The sequence below is a fragment of the Diadema antillarum genome, unplaced genomic scaffold (assembly GCF_040938485.1).
Source record: "Diadema antillarum isolate AM-2024a unplaced genomic scaffold, OU_Dant_1.0 scf00000156, whole genome shotgun sequence".
Lineage (NCBI taxonomy): Eukaryota > Metazoa > Echinodermata > Echinoidea > Diadematoida > Diadematidae > Diadema > Diadema antillarum.
The window spans coordinates 1,861,442-1,877,984 of record NW_027271045.1 but is presented as its reverse complement, the minus strand read 5'-3'; positions in this window follow the sequence as shown (position 1 = coordinate 1,877,984).

The window sequence follows — 16,543 nt, the reverse complement described above, 5'->3', positions numbered from 1 at the left end:
TCGGCATTATAACGGTGATGAAATCAAATTAGTCCATACTGAAAGTTTCATTGAATTCCCAGTAAATTGGGTATTTGGCAGTAACAACGCAAAGTAAAGAAACATCGGGCAGTATATTCGATGTGTTGTACAAGGAGAGAAAATTCCTTGTATTTGTTATGTCGATTTTTGTTACTCGCTAGAAATCCGGGGAAGGTTCGACGAAATAAAGAATCTGTTATTGGGGAAATCGTACATTACATTGCCAACGGGATTGAAACCATTTCCAAAGTAAAACCGTCAAATTTTCGTGCAAGGGAAACGAAATCGAAAACGAAAACGAAAAACGATGTTATGAATTCAAGTGAATGATAAATGACCAATTTAAGATGCTTGATAGTCTAGTTACTCGCAGCTTACCACAAGTACCAAAGTATTTAAAAGTAATAGAACGAATGAAATGCCTTTTTCCTTCTAACTCTTTAATTGCGCGTCCTATGGTTTCTTATTTTTGCGTCATTTGAGTCATTTGCGTCATAAGTAAATGACACAATGTATTGAAAATTATTCGTAACAAAGCCGTCAATTTTGTCAATCTGATTACAAAGCTATTTTGTTCAAAAGAAACAAAACTTTCATTTCTTATTATGACGGAATTGAGAAGTTTAAAAGAAACTTTAAGAAACTTCAGGAACTTCAAGAAAGAGTATGTTACGGAATTAAGTGACTGATAAATGACCGTTTTAAGATGCTTGATAGTCTAATTACTGGCAGTTTAAAACAAGTACCAAAGTATTTGAAAGTAGCAGAAGGAATGAAATGTCTTTTTTCTTCTAGATCTTTAATCTCGTGTGCTATGGTTTCTTATCTTTGCGTCATTACTACAAATGACGCAATGTATTGAAAATGATTTGTAACAAACCCGTCAATTTTGTCAAACTAATTGGAAAGCTATTTTGTTCAAAAGAAACAAAATTGTCATTTCGTATAATGACGGAATTCAGAAGTTGAAAAGAAACTACGAAACTTCAAGAACTTCAAGAAAGCGTATGTTAGGAAATCAAGTGACACAATGTATTGAAATGTAATGTATCAATATAAATGACCAGTATAAATCGGTATAAATATATAGCTTGGGATGTTAACAACGTCATCTGACCACTCACATAGTGGCCCAGGCCGTAAGGGCCTGACAGTTAAAGTGACAATATAGGTTTTCTTGCACTTTACAAACGTTATGATATATCAAATGCTACATATCCTTGTATTTTCGTTATTTTGAGACATTGAAACGGCCTGGGCCATATTGGGGTGGGTATAAATGTGTAGCTTAAAATGATACCAACCTCATCTGACCACTCACATAGTGGCCCAGTCTGTAGGAGCCTGACAGTTAAAGTGGCAATGTAGGTGCTTCTTGCCATTTACAAAGGTCGCATATATAAAATGCTACATAACTTTGTAATGCCTTTATTTAAAAAAAGATATACTAAAACGGCCTAGCCACATTTGCGTCGGTATAACTGTGTAGCTTTTACAAAGATCGCATATAAAATGATATATACATAACCTTATACTGCCTTTATTTCAAACAAACGCTGAAACGGCCTGGGCCACATTGGGGTCGCTGTAAATGTGTAGCGTAGGATGTTAGCAACCTCATCTGACCACTCACATAGTGGCCCAGGCTGTAAAAGGGCCTGACAGTTAAAGTGACAATGTAGGTGTTTCCTGCCATTTACAAACGTTATATATAAAATGCTACATATCCTTGTATTTTCGTTATTTTCAGACATTGAAACGGCGTGGGCCACACTGGGGTCGGTATAAATGTGTAGCTTAGGAGGTTAGCAACCTCATCTGACCACTCACATAGTGGCCCAGGCCTTAGGGGCCTGACATTTAAAGTGGGGGTGGGGTAAGCAATTTCAACTGGTTTCAACTGGTCTCTATTTGTAACTGGATTCAACTGGTTTTAACTAGTTTCAAGTAGTTTCAACATGTTTCAACTGATCTCAACTGGTTTCAACTGATTTTAACTGGTTTCAACTGGTTTTAACTAGTTTCAAATGGTCTCAACTGGTTTCAACTGTTCTTGACTAGTTTCAACTGGTTTTAACTCGTTTCAACTGGTTTCAACTTTTTTTGAACTGGTCTCAACTGGTTAGAACTGGTCTCAACCGGTATGGACTAGTTTCAACTGATCTCAAGTTATTTCAACTGGTCTCAACTGGTTTCAACTGGTTTGATCTGTTCTCAACTGGTTTTAACTGGTTTCAACTGGTTTGAACTGGTCTCAACTGGTTTTAGCTGGTTTCAACTGCTTTGAACTGGTCTCAACTGGTTTGAACTGGTTTTAACTGGTTCAATGTATCTCAACTGGGTTCAACTAGTCTCAACTGGTTTTCACTGGTTTCAAGTTCGTAGTTCCAACTGATCTCAAGTGGTTTCATTTGGTTTCAACTGGTTTCAACTTGTTTGAAATGTCTAAACTGGTTTTAACAGGTTTTCACTGGTTTTCAACTGGTCTCTGTTTCTAACTAACTGGTTTCACGTAGTTTTAACTTTTTTCAACTGGTTTCAACTGGTTTTAACTAGTTTCAAGTAATTTTAACAGGTTTCGACTGATCTAAACTGGTTTCAACTGATTTTGACTGGTTTCAACTGGTTTTAACTGATTTTAACTAGTTTCCACTGGTCTCATCTGGTTTCAACTGTTCTCGATTTTTTTCAACTTTTTTTACACGGTTTAAACTGGTCTCGACTGGTTTTAACTGGTTTCAACTTCTTTCCTTGATATTCATCCTTGCATTCATCCAGGTTTGATTTATCTTTTTTTTTCAATTTGCATTTCTTTATAGTAATTGCTTTCATCATTTCTTTTCAAACTTATCCATCTCTCCCTTGCTTTCCTTTATAATACAAGTTTCTCTTCTTCCCTTCCATTGTCTTTTAATGAACGCTCTATTTTGCAAACCTTTTGTTTTTGTGGGTTGAACTTTTTGAATACTTGAGATCAGTTGAAACTAGTTGACACCAGTTGAACCCAGTTAAAACCAGTTTAACTAGATGAAACCAGTTAAAACCAGTTGAGATCAGTTCAATTCAGTTGAACCAGATGAAACCAGTTCAAACCAGTTGAGACTAGTTCAAACCAGTTGAAACCAGTTCAGAAATTAGTGTGCGTAATGAGTCTCGGCATTATAACGGTGATGAAATCAAATTAGGCCATACTGAAAGTTTCATTGAATTCCCAGTAAATTGGGTATTTGGCAGTAACAACGCAAAGTAAAGAAACATCGGGCAGTATATTCGATGTGTTGTACAAGGAGAGAAAATTCCTTGTATTTGTTATGTCGATTTTTGTTACTCGCTAGAAATCCGGGGAAGGTTCGACGAAATAAAGAATCTGTTATTGGGGAAATCGTACATTACATTGCCAACGGGATTGAAACCATTTCCAAAGTAAAACCGTCAAATTTTCGTGCAAGGGAAACGAAATCATTGGTTTTCAAAAAACAGGATGTTATGAATTCAAGTGAATGATAAATGACCAATTTAAGATGCTTGATAGTCTAGTTACTCGCAGCTTGCCACAAGTACCAAAGTATTTAAAAGTAATAGAACGAATGAAATGCCTTTTTCCTTCTAACTCTTTAATTGCGCGTCCTATGGTTTCTTATTTTTGCGTCATTTGCGTCATTAGTCAAATGACGCAATGTATTGAAAATTATTCGTAACAAAGCCGTCAATTTTGTCAATCTGATTACAAAGCTATTTTGTTCAAAAGAAACAAAACTTTCATTTCTTATTATGACGGAATTGAGAAGTTTAAAAGAAACTTTAAGAAACTTCAGGAACTTCAAGAAAGAGTATGTTACGGAATTAAGTGACTGATAAATGACCGTTTTAAGATGCTTGATAGTCTAATTACTGGCAGTTTAAAACAAGTACCAAAGTATTTGAAAGCAGCAGAAGGAATGAAATGTCTTTTTTCTTCTTGATCTTTAATCGCGTGTGCTATGGTTTCTTATCTTTGCGTCATTACTACAAATGACGCAATGTATTGAAAATGATTTGTAACAAACCCGTCAATTTTGTCAAACTAATTGGAAAGCTATTTTGTTCAAAAGAAACAAAATTGTCATTTCTTATAATGACGGAGTTCAGAAGTTGAAAAGAAACTACGAAACTTCAGGAACTTCAAGAAAGCGTATGTTAGGAAATCAAGTGACACAATGTATTGAAATGTAATGTATCAATATAAATGACCAGTATAAATCGGTATAAATATATAGCTTGGGATGTTAACAACGTCATCTGACCACTCACATAGTGGCCCATGCCGTAAGGGCCTGACAGTTAAAGTGACAATATCGGTTTTCTTGCACTTTACAAACGTTATGATATATCAAATGCTACATATTCTTGTATTTTCGTTATTTTGAGACATTGAAACGGCCTGGGCCATATTGGGGTGGGTATAAATGTGTAGCTTAAAATGATACCAACCTCATCTCACCACTCACATAGTGGCCCAGTCTGTAGGAGCCTGACAGTTAAAGTGGCAATGTAGGTGCTTCTTGCCATTTACAAAGGTCGCATATATAAAATGCTACATAACTTTGTAATGCCTTCATTTAAAAAAAGAAATACTAAAACGGCCTAGCCACATTTGCGTCCGTATAACTGTGTAGCTTTTACAAAGATCGCATATAAAATGATATATACAAAACCTTATACTGCCTTTATTTCAAACAAACACTGAAACGGCCTGGGCCACATTGGGGTCGCTGTAAATGTGTAGCGTAGGATGTCAGCAACATCATCTGACCACTCACATAGTGGCCCAGGCTGTAAAAGGGCCTGACAGTTAAAGTGACAATGTAGGTGTTTCCTGCCATTTACAAACGTTATATATAAAATGCTACATATCCTTGTATTTTCGTTATTTTCAGACATTGAAACGGCGTGGGCCACACTGGGGTCGGTATAAATGTGTAGCTTAGGAGGTTAGCAACCTCATCTGACCACTCACATAGTGGCCCAGGCCTTAGGGGCCTGACATTTAAAGTGGGGGTGGGGTAAGCAATTTCAACTGGTTTCAACTGGTCTCTATTTGTAACTGGTTTCAACTGGATTTAACTAGTTTCAAGTAGTTTCAACATGTTTCAACTGATCTCAACTGGTTTCAACTGATTTTAACTGGTTTCAACTGGTTTTAACTAGTTTCAAATGGTCTCAACTGGTTTCAACTGTTCTTGACTAGTTTCAACTGGTTTTAACTCGTTTCAACTGGTTTCAACTTTTTTTGAACTGGTCTCAACTGGTTAGAACTGGTCTCAACCGGTATGGACTAGTTTCAACTGATCTCAAGTTATTTCAACTGGTCTCAACTGGTTTCAACTGGTTTGATCTGTTCTCAACTGGTTTTAACTGGTTTCAACTGGTTTGAACTGGTCTCAACTGGTTTTAGCTGGTTTCAACTGCTTTGAACTGGTCTCAACTGGTTTTAACTGGTTTTAACTGGTTCAATGTATCTCAACTGGGTTCAACTAGTCTCAACTGGTTTTCACTGGTTTCAAGTACGTAGTTTCAACTGATCTCAAGTGGTTTCATTTGGTTTCAACTGGTTTTAACAGGTTTTCACTGGTTTTCAACTGGTCTCTGTTTCTAACTAACTGATTTCAAATAGGTTTAACTTTTTTCAACTGGTTTCAACTGGTTTTAACTAGTTTCAAATAATTTTAACAGGTTTCGACTGATCTAAACTGGTTTCAACTGATTTTTACTGGTTTCAACTGGTTTCAACTGGTTTTAACTAGTTTCAAATGGTCTCAACTGGTTTCAACTATTCTTGACTAGTTTCAACTGGTTTTAACTCGTTTCAACTGGTTCAAACTTTTTTTGAACTGGTCTCAACTGGTTAGAACTGGTCTCAACCGGTATGGTCTAGTTTCAACTGATCTCAAGTTATTTCATCTGGTCTCAACTGGTTTCAACTGGTTTGAACTGGTCTCAACTGGTTTTAGCTGGTTTCAACTGCTTTGAACTGGTCTCAACTCGTTTTAACTGGTTCAATGTATCTCAACTGGGTTCAACTAGTCTCAACTGGTTTTCACATGTTTCAAGTACGTAGTTTCAACTGATCTCAAGTGGTTTCATTTGGTTTCAACTGGTTTCAACTTGTTTGAAATGTCTAAACTGGTTTTAACAGGTTTTCACTGGTTTTCAACTGGTCTCTGTTTCTAACTAACTGGTTTCAAGTAGTTTTAACTTTTTTTCAACTGGTTTCAACTGGTTTTAACTAGTTTCAAGTAATTTTAACAGGTTTCGACTGATCTAAACTGGTTTCAACTGATTTTGACTGGTTTCAACTGGTTTTAACTGATTTTAACTAGTTCCCACTGGTCTCATCTGGTTTCAACTATTCTCGATTTTTTTCAACTTTTTTTACACGGTTTAAACTGGTCTCAACTGGTTTTAACTGGTTTAAACTTCTTTCCTTGATATTAATCTTTGCATTCATCCAGGTTTGATTTATCTTTTTTTTTCAATTCGCATTTCTTTATAGTAATTGCTTTCATCATTTCTTTTCAAACTTATCCATCTCTCCCTTGCTTTCCTTTATAATACAAGTTTCTCTTCTTCCCTTCCATTGTCTTTTAATGAACGCTCTATTTTGTAAACCTTTTGGTTTTTGTGGGTTGAACTTTTTGAATACTTGAGATCAGTTGAAACTAGTTGACACCAGTTGAACCCAGTTAAAACCAGTTTAACTAGATGAAACCAGTTAAAACCAGTTGAGATCAGTTCAAATCAGTTGAAACCAGATGAAACCAGTTAAAACCAGTTGAGACTAGTTCAAACCAGTTGAAACCAGTTGAGAAATTAGTGTGTGTAATGAGTCTCGGCACTATAACGGTGATGAAATCAAATTAGTCCATACTGAAAGTTTCCATGAATTCCCAGTAAATTGGGTATTTGGCAGTAACAACGCAAAGTAAAGAAACATCGGGCAGTATATTCGATGTGTTGTACAAGGAGAGAAAATTCCTTGTACTTGTTATGTCGATTTTTGTTACTCGCTAGAAATCCGGGGAAGGTTCGACGAAATAAAGAATCTGTTATTGGGGAAATCGTACATTACATTGCCAACGGGATTGAAACCATTTCCAAAGTAAAACCGTCAAATTTTCGTGCAAGGGAAACGAAATCATTGGTTTTCAAAAAAAACAGGATGTTATGAATTCAAGTGAATGATAAATGACCAATTTAAGATGCTTGATAGTCTAGTTACTCGCAGCTTGCCACAAGTACCAAAGTATTTAAAAGTAATAGAACGAATGAAATGCCTTTTTCCTTCTAACTCTTTAATTGCGCGTCCTATGGTTTCTTATTTTTGCGTCATTTGCGTCATTAGAAAATGACGCAATGTATTGAAAATTATTCGTAACAAAGCCGTCAATTTTGTCAATCTGATTACAAAGCTATTTTGTTCAAAAGAAACAAAACTTTCATTTCTTATTATGACGGAATTGAAAAGTTTAAAAGAAACTTTAAGAAACTTCAGGAACTTCAAGAAAGAGTATGTTACGGAATGAAGTGACTGATAAATGACCGTTTTAAGATGCTTGATAGTCTAATTACTGGCAGTTTAAAACAAGTACCAAAGTAATAGAAAGCAGCAGAAGGAATGAAATGTCTTTTTTCTTCTTGATCTTTAATCTCGTGTGCTATGGTTTCTTATCTTTGCGTCATTACTACAAATGACGCAATGTATTGAAAATGATTTGTAACAAACCCGTCAATTTTGTCAATCTGATTCCAAAGCTATTTTGTTCGTTATTGGTTAAATCGTACCATTACATTGCAAACGGGTGGGAGTTCGTTTACAACGTAAAACCGTCAAATTTTCCTGCAAGGTTAAGCGAAATCATTGGTTTTCAAGAAACAGTATGTAATGAGACCAAGTCACTGATAAATGACCAATTTAGGATGCTTGATAGTCTAATCATTTGAAGTTTGAAACAAGTACCAAAGTATTTGAAAGTAGCAGAAGGAATGAAATGTCTTTTTCTTCTTAATCTTTAATCGCTTGTCTTTGCGTCATTACTACTAATGACGCAATGTATTGAAAATGATTTCTAACAAACTCGTCAATTTTGTCAATATGATTACAAAGCTATTTTGTTCAAAAGAAACAAAAACTTTCATTTCTTGTTATGGCGGAAATCAGAAATCAAAAAAAAAACTTAAGAAACTTCAGGAACTTCAAGAAAGAGTATGTTATGAAATCAAATGACTGATAAATGACAAATTTAAGATGCTTGATAGTCTAATTAATTGCAGTTTGAAACGAGTACCAAACTACTTGAGAGTAGAAGAATGAATAAAATGTCTTTTTTCTTGTTGATCTTTAATCGCGTGTGCTATGGTGTCTTATCTTTGCGTCATTACTACTAATGACGCAATGCGTCATTACTACTAATGACGCAATGTATTGAAAATGATTTGTAACACACCCGTCAATTTTGTCAATCTGATTGCAAAGCTATTTTGTTCAAAAGAAGCAAAACTTTCATTTTTTATTATGACGGAATTCAGAAGTTTAAAAGAAACTTGAATTTCAAAAAAGAGTGTATTATGAAATCAAGTGACTGACAACTGAGCAATTTAAGATGCTTGACAGTCTAATTACTTTAATTTGAAACAAGTACCAAAGTATTTGAAAATAGCAGAATGAATAAAATGTCTTTTTTTCTTCTTGATCTTTAATGGCGTGTGCTATGGTTTCTTATCTTTGCGACATTACTACTAATGTATGACGCAATGTATTGAAAACGATTTGTAACAAACCCGTCAATTTTGTCAATCTGGTTCCAAAGCTATTTTGTTCGTTATTGGTTAAATCGTACATTACATTGCAAACGGGTGGGAGTTCGTTTGCAACGTAAACCGTCAAATTTTCGTGCAAGGTAAGCGAAATCATTGGTTTTCAAGAAAGAGTATGTTATGAAATCAAGTGACTGATTAATGACCAATTTAAGATGCTTGATAGTCTAATCATTTGCAGTTTGAAACAAGTACCAAACTATTTGAAAGTAGCAGAAGGAATGAAATGTCTTTTTTCTTCTTAATATTTAATCGCGTGTGCTATGGTTTCTTATATTTGCGTCATTACTACTAATGACGCAATGTATTGAAAATGATTTTTAACAAACCCGTCAATATTGTCAAACTAATTAGAAAGCTATTTTGTTCAAAAGAAACAAAATTGTCATTTCTTATAATGACGGAATTCAGAAGTAGAAAAGAAACTATGAAACTTCAGGAACTTCAAGAAAGCGTATGTTAGGAAATCAAGTGACACAATGTATTGAAATGTAATGTATCAGTATAAATGACCAGTATAAATCGGTATAAATATATAGCTTGGGATGTTAACAACGTCATCTGACCACTCACATAGTGGCCCAGGCCGTAAGGGCCTGACAGTTAAAGTGACAATATAGGTTTTCTTGCACTTTACAAACGTTATGATATATCAAATGCTACATATCCTTGTATTTTCGTTATTTTGAGACATTGAAACGGCCTGGGCCATATTGGGGTGGGTATAAATGTGTAGCTTAAAATGATACCAACCTCATCTGACCACTCACATAGTGGCCCAGTCTGTAGGAGCCTGACAGTTAAAGTGGCAATGTAGGTGCTTCTTGCCATTTACAAAGGTCGCATATATAAAATGCTACATAACTTTGTAATGCCTTCATTTAAAAAAAAAATACTAAAACGGCCTAGCCACATTTGCGTCCGTATAACTGTGTAGCTTTTACAAAGATCGCATATAAAATGATATATACATAACCTTATACTGCCTTTATTTCAAACAAACACTGAAACGGCCTGGGCCACATTGGGGTCGCTGTAAATGTGTAGCGTAGGATGTTAGCAACATCATCTGACCACTCACATAGTGGCCCAGGCTGTAAAAGGGCCTGACAGTTAAAGTGACAATGTAGATGTTTCCTGCCATTTACAAACGTTATATATAAAATGCTACATATCCTTGTATTTTCGTTATTTTCAGACATCGAAACGGCGTGGGCCACACTGGGGTCGGTATAAATGTGTAGCTTAGGATGTTAGCAACCTCATCTGACCACTCACATAGTGGCCCAGGCCTTAGGGGCCTGACATTTAAAGTGGGGGTGGGGTAAGCAATTTCAACTGGTTTCAACTGGTCTCTATTTGTAACTGGTTTCAACTGGTTTTAACTAGTTTCAAGTAGTTTCAACATGTTTCAACTGATCTCAACTGGTTTCAACTGATTTTAACTGGTTTCAACTGGTTTTAACTAGTTTCAAATGGTCTCAACTGGTTTCAAATGTTCTTGACTAGTTTCAACTGGTTTTAACTCGTTTCAATTGGTTTCAACTTTTTTTGAACTGGTCTCAACTGGTTAGAACTGGTCTCAACCGGTATGGACTACTTTCAACTGATCTCAAGTTATTTCAACTGGTCTCAACTGGTTTCAACTGGTGTGATCTGTTCTCAATTGGTTTTAACTGGTTTCAACTGGTTTGAACTGGTCTCAACTGGTTTTAACTGGTTTTAACTGGTTCAATGTATCTCAACTGGGTTCAAATAGTCTCAACTGGTTTTCACTGGTTTCAAGTACGTAGTTTCAACTGATCTCAAGTGGTTTCATTTGGTTTCAACTGGTTTTAACAGGTTTTCACTGGTTTTCAACTGGTCTCTGTTTCTAACTAACTGATTTCAAATAGGATTAACTTTTTTCAACTGGTTTCAACGTCTCAACTGGTTTTAGCTGGTTTCAACTGCTTTGAACTGGTCTCAACTCGTTTTAACTGGTTCAATGTATCTCAACTGGGTTCAACTAGTCTCAACTGGTTTTCACTGGTTTCAAGTACGTAGTTTCAACTGATCTCAAGTGGTTTCATTTGGTTTCAACTGGTTTCAACTTGTTTGAAATGTCTAAACTGGTTTTAACAGGTTTTCACTGGTTTTCAACTGGTCTCTGTTTCTAACTAACTGGTTTCAAGTAGTTTTAACTGTTTTCAACTGGTTTCAACTGGTTTTAACTAGTTTCAAGTAATTTTAACAGGTTTCGACTGATCTAAACTGGTTTCAACTGATTTTGACTTGTTTCAACTGGTTTTAACTGATTTTAACTAGTTTCCACTGGTCTCATCTGGTTTCAACTGTTCTCGATTTTTTTCAAGTTTTTTACACGGTTTAAACTGGTCTCAACTGGTTTTAACTGGTTTCTACTTCTCTCCTTGATATTAATCTTTGCATTCATTAAGGTTTGATTTATCTTTTTTTTTAATTTGCATTTCTTTATAGTAATTGCTTTCATCATTTCTTTTCAAACTTATCCATCTCTCCCTTGCTTTCCTTTATAATACAAGTTTCTCTTCTTCCCTTCCGTTGTCTTTTAATGAACGCTCTATTTTGTAAACCTTTTGTTTTCGTGGGTTGAACTTTTTGAATACTTGAGATCAGTTGAAACTAGTTGACACCAGTTGAACCCAGTTAAAACCAGTTTAACTAGATGAAACCAGTTAAAACCAGTTGAGATCAGTTCAATTCAGTTGAAACCAGATGAAACCAGTTAAAACCAGTTGAGACTAGTTCAAACCAGTTGAAACCAGTTGAGAGATTAGTGTGTGTAATGAGTCTCGGCATTATAACGGTGATGAAATCAAATTAGTCCATACTGAAAGTTTCTATGAATTCCCAGTAAATTGGGTATTTGGCAGTAACAACGCAAAGTAAAGAAACATCGGGCAGTATATTCGATGTGTTGTACAAGGAGAGAAAATTCCTTGTATTTGTTATGTCGAATTTTGTTACTCGCTAGAAATCCGGGGAAGGTTCGACGAAATAAAGAATCTGTTATTGGGGAAATCGTACATTACATTGCCAACGGGATTGAAACCATTTCCAAAGTAAAACCGTCAAATTTTCGTGCAAGGGAAACGAAATCATTGGTTTTCAAAAAAACAGGATGTTATGAATTCAAGTGAATGATAAATGACCAATTTAAGATGCTTGATAGTCTAGTTACTCGCAGCTTGCCACAAGTACCAAAGTATTTAAAAGTAATAGAACGAATGAAATTCCTTTTTCCTTCTAACTCTTTAATTGCGCGTCCTATGGTTTCTTATTTTTGCGTCATTTGCGTCATTAGAAAATGACGCAATGTATTGAAAATTATTCGTAACAAAGCCGTCAATTTTGTCAATCTGATTACTAAGCTATTTTGTTCAAAAGAAACAAAACTTTCATTTCTTACTATGACGGAATTGAAAAGTTTAAAAGAAACTTTAAGAAACTTCAGGAACTTCAAGAAAGAGTATGTTACGGAATTAAGTGACTGATAAATGACCGTTTTAAGATGCTTGATAGTCTAATTACTGGCAGTTTAAAACAAGTACCAAAGTATTTGAAAGCAGCAGAAGGAATGAAATGTCTTTTTTCTTCTTGATCTTTAATCTCGTGTGCTATGGTTTCTTGTCTTGTCAATTTTGTCAATCTGATTACTAAGCTATTTTGTTCAAAAGAAACAAAACTTTCATTTCTTATTATGACGGAATTGAAAAGTTTAAAAGAAACTTTAAGAAACTTCAGGAACTTCAAGAAAGAGTATGTTACGGAATTAAGTGACTGATAAATGACCGTTTTAAGATGCTTGATAGTCTAATTACTGGCAGTTTAAAACAAGTACCAAAGTATTTGAAAGCAGCAGAAGGAATGAAATGTCTTTTTTCTTCTTGATCTTTAATCTCGTGTGCTATGGTTTCTTGTCTTTGCGTCATTACTACAAATGACGCAATGTATTGAAAATGATTTGTAACAAACCCGTCAATTTTGTCAATCTGATTCCAAAGCTATTTTGTTCGTTATTGGTTAAATCGTACCATTACATTGCAAACGGGTGGGAGTTCGTTTACAACGTAAAACCGTCAAATTTTCCTGCAAGGTTAAACGAAATCATTGGTTTTCAAGAAACAGTATGTAATGAGACCAAGTCACTGATAAATGACCAATTTAGGATGCTTGATAGTCTAATCATTTGAAGTTTGAAACAAGTACCAAAGTATTTGAAAGTAGCAGAAGGAATGAAATGTCTTTTTCTTCTTAATCTTTAATCGCTTGTCTTTGCGTCATTACTACTAATGACGCAATGTATTGAAAATGATTTCTAACAAACTCGTCAATTTTGTCAATATGATTACAAAGCTATTTTGTTCAAAAGAAACAAAAACTTTCATTTCTTGTTATGGCGGAAATCAGAAATTAAAAAAAAAAACTTAAGAAACTTCAGGAACTTCAAGAAAGAGTATGTTATGAAATCAAATGACTGATAAATGACCAATTTAAGATGCTTGATAGTCTAATTAATTGCAGTTTGAAACGAGTACCAAACTACTTGAGAGTAGAAGAATGAATAAAATGTCTTTTTTCTTGTTGATCTTTAATCGCGTGTGCTATGGTGTCTTATCTTTGCGTCATTACTACTAATGACGCAATGTATTGAAAATGATTTGTAACACACCCGTCAATTTTGTCAATCTGATTGCAAAGCTATTTTGTTCAAAAGAAACAAAACTTTCATTTTTTATTATGACGGAATTCAGAAGTTTAAAAGAAACTTGAATTTCAAAAAAGAGTGTATTATGAAATCAAGTGACTGACAACTGAGCAATTTAAGATGCTTGACAGTCTAATTACTTTAATTTGAAACAAGTACCAAAGTATTTGAAAATAGCAGAATGAATAAAATGTCTTTTTTTCTTCTTGATCTTTAATGGCGTGTGCTATGGTTTCTTATCTTTGCGACATTACTACTAATGTATGACGCAATGTATTGAAAACGATTTGTAACAAACCCGTCAATTTTGTCAATCTGGTTCCAAAGCTATTTTGTTCGTTATTGGTTAAATCGTACATTACATTGCAAACGGGTGGGAGTTCGTTTGCAACGTAAACCCGTCAAATTTTCGTGCAAGGTAAGCGAAATCATTGGTCTTCAAGAAAGAGTACGTTATGAAATCAAGTGACTGATTAATGACCAATTTAAGATGCTTGATAGTCTAATCATTTGCAGTTTGAAACAAGTACCAAACTATTTGAAAGTAGCAGAAGGAATGAAATGTCTTTTTTCTTCTTAATATTTAATCGCGTGTGCTATGGTTTCTTATATTTGCGTCATTACTACTAATGACGCAATGTATTGAAAATGATTTTTAACAAACCCGTCAATATTGTCAAACTAATTAGAAAGCTATTTTGTTCAAAAGAAACAAAATTGTCATTTCTTATAATGACGGAATTCAGAAGTTGAAAAGAAACTATGAAACTTCAGGAACTTCAAGAAAGCGTATGTTAGGAAATCAAGTGACACGATGTATTGAAATGTAATGTATCAGTATAAATGACCAGTATAAATCGGTATAAATATATAGCTTGGGATGTTAACAACGTCATCTGACCACTCACATAGTGGCCCAGGCCGTAAGGGCCTGACAGTTAAAGTGACAATATAGGATTTCTTGCACTTTACAAACGTTATGATATATCAAATGCTACATATCCTTGTATTTTCGTTATTTTGAGACATTGAAACGGCCTGGGCCATATTGGGGTGGGTATAAATGTGTAGCTTAAAATGATACCAACCTCATCTCACCACTCACATAGTGGCCCAGTCTGTAGGAGCCTGACAGTTAAAGTGGCAATGTAGGTGCTTCTTGCCATTTACAAAGGTCGCATATATAAAATGCTACATAACTTTGTAATGCCTTTATTTAAAAAAAGAAATACTAAAACGGCCTAGCCACATTTGCGTCGGTATAACTGTGTAGCTTTTACAAAGATCGCATATAAAATGATATATACATAACCTTATGCTGCCTTTATTTCAAACAAACACTGAAACGGCCTGGGCCACATTGGGGTCGCTGTAAATGTGTAGCGTAGGATGTTAGCAACCTCATCTGACCACTCACATAGTGGCCCAGGCTGTAAAAGGGCCTGACAGTTAAAGTGACAATGTAGGTGTTTCCTGCCATTTACAAACGTTATATATAAAATGCTATATATCCTTGTATTTTCGTTATTTTCAGACATTGAAACGGCGTGGGCCACACTGGGGTCGGTATAAATGTGTAGCTTAGGAGGTTAGCAACCTCATCTGACCACTCACATAGTGGCCCAGGCCTTAGGGGCCTGACATTTAAAGTGGGGGTGGGGTAAGCAATTTCAACTGGTTTCAACTGGTCTCTATTTGTAACTGGTTTCAACTGGTTTTAACTAGTTTCAAGTAGTTTCAACATGTTTCAACTGATCTCAACTGGTTTCAACTGATTTTAACTGGTTTCAACTGGTTTTAACTAGTTTCAAATGGTCTCAACTGGTTTCAAATGTTCTTGATTAGTTTCAACTGGTTTTAACTCGTTTCAACTGGTTTCAACTTTTTTTGAACTGGTCTCAACTGGTTAGAACTGGTCTCAACCGGTATGGACTAGTTTTAACTGATCTCAAGTTATTTCTGATCTCTGTTCTCAACTGGTTTTAACTGGTTTCAAGTGGTTTTAACTAGGTAGTTTCTCAACTGATCTCATCTGGTTTCAACTGATTTTAACTGTTTCAACTGGTTTTAACTAGTTTCAAATGGTCTCAACTGGTCTCAACTGTTCTTGACTGGTTTCAACTGGTTTTAAATCGTTTCAACTGGTTTCAACTCTGGTCTTAACCGGTATGGACTAGTGATCTCAATTTATTTCAACTGGTCTCAACTGGTTTCAACTGGTTTGATCCGTTCTCAACTGGTTTTAACTGGTTTCAACTGGTTTGGACTGGTCTCAACTGGTTTTAACTGGTTTTAGCTGGTTTCAACTGCTTTGAACTGGTCTCAACTGGTTTTATCTGGTTTTAACTGGTTCAATGTATCTCAACTGGGTTCAACTAGTCTCAACTGGTTTTCACTGGTTTCAAGTACGTAGTTTCAACTGATTTCAAGTGGTTTCATTTGGTTTCAACTGGTTTCAACTTGTTTGAAATGTCTAAACTGGTTTTAACAGGTTTTCACTGGTTTTCAACTGGTCTCTGTTTCTTACTAACTGATTTGAAGTAGGTTTAACTTTTTTCAACTGGTTTACACTGGTTTTAACCAGTTTCAAGTAATTTTAACAGGTTTCGATTGATCTAAACTGGTTTCAACTGATTTTGACTGGTTTCAACTGGTTTTAACTAGTTTCAAATGGTCTCAACTGGTTTCACCTATTCTTGACTAGTTTCAAATGGTTTTAACTCGTTTCAACTGGTTCCAACTTTTTTTGAACTGGTCTCAACTGGTTAGAACTGGTTTCAACCGGTATGGACTAGTTTCAACTGATCTCAAGTCATTTCAACTGGTCTCAACTAGTTTCAACTGGTTTGATCTGTTCTCAACTGGTTTTAGCTGGTTTCAACTGGTTTCAACTGGTTTCAACTGGTCTCAACTGGTTTTAGCTGGTTTCAACTGCTTTGA